This window comes from Myripristis murdjan, chromosome 22 (assembly GCF_902150065.1).
Source record: "Myripristis murdjan chromosome 22, fMyrMur1.1, whole genome shotgun sequence".
Taxonomy (NCBI): domain Eukaryota; kingdom Metazoa; phylum Chordata; class Actinopteri; order Holocentriformes; family Holocentridae; genus Myripristis; species Myripristis murdjan.
Window position 1 is genome coordinate 8,364,943 of NC_044001.1, and position 844 is coordinate 8,365,786.

The window sequence follows — 844 nt, forward strand, 5'->3', positions numbered from 1 at the left end:
CCCCGATAATGCACCATTAAAACCCCTGCATTTCTGCGCATCAGCCACTTTGACTCTAAACTGAGAATAGTAAGTTTAACTTTTTCATCTTGGGTACATAGAGGCTCATTAACCTTCCTGTCATGTCTCTTAATACGTAATTAACATCATTTTTCTGCTTCATAGTTAATGATGATATGTTTTCTAAAGCCTGTACACATTTGGTGTTTCTTTGTGGTCCACTGGACAGCAGTTTTTTTTTTTTATTATTTTCCAAGCTGTGCAAAGCATATAAGAAGTATTAACATTTTACACACATTTGCTTTAGTTGTTTTAGATGACACTGAGGAACTACAACATGCCATTTATAATCATCAGGAAACTTTCCTCTGCTTTAGGGCCCTCACCTAACATCACCACAGCTGTGGAAGTGCCAGAACCAGTCCAGTTTATATTACATTTGTGAGGGGAAAGCATGATTCCAAAAAGAAAATTGATTCACAAGCATGGGTGATATGGGGAAGGTCATGATTTATTTAAATGGCTATTTAGATAGCCAACAAGACACCTGACACATAAACTTGGCTAACAATTTTTATTATAATAATTTTCTGGAGGTCAAATTGACCCCAACTGATTAAAAAAAAAAAAAAAATGTTAGTAAACTTGAAGGTAACATAGCAGTGCTGTGGTCATATGAGGATCCAAAGGAAAACATCTTCCATCCCATTCATTTGGATCCCATAAACTGTAGTTTTATAACAATTATAGGCTGAAACAAAGGAGGCCGAAAAGTTGTGTAAACCAAAGAGGAGAGAGAAATGAAGCCAGCAAGAACCAAACCAAACAGAATATATATATAGCA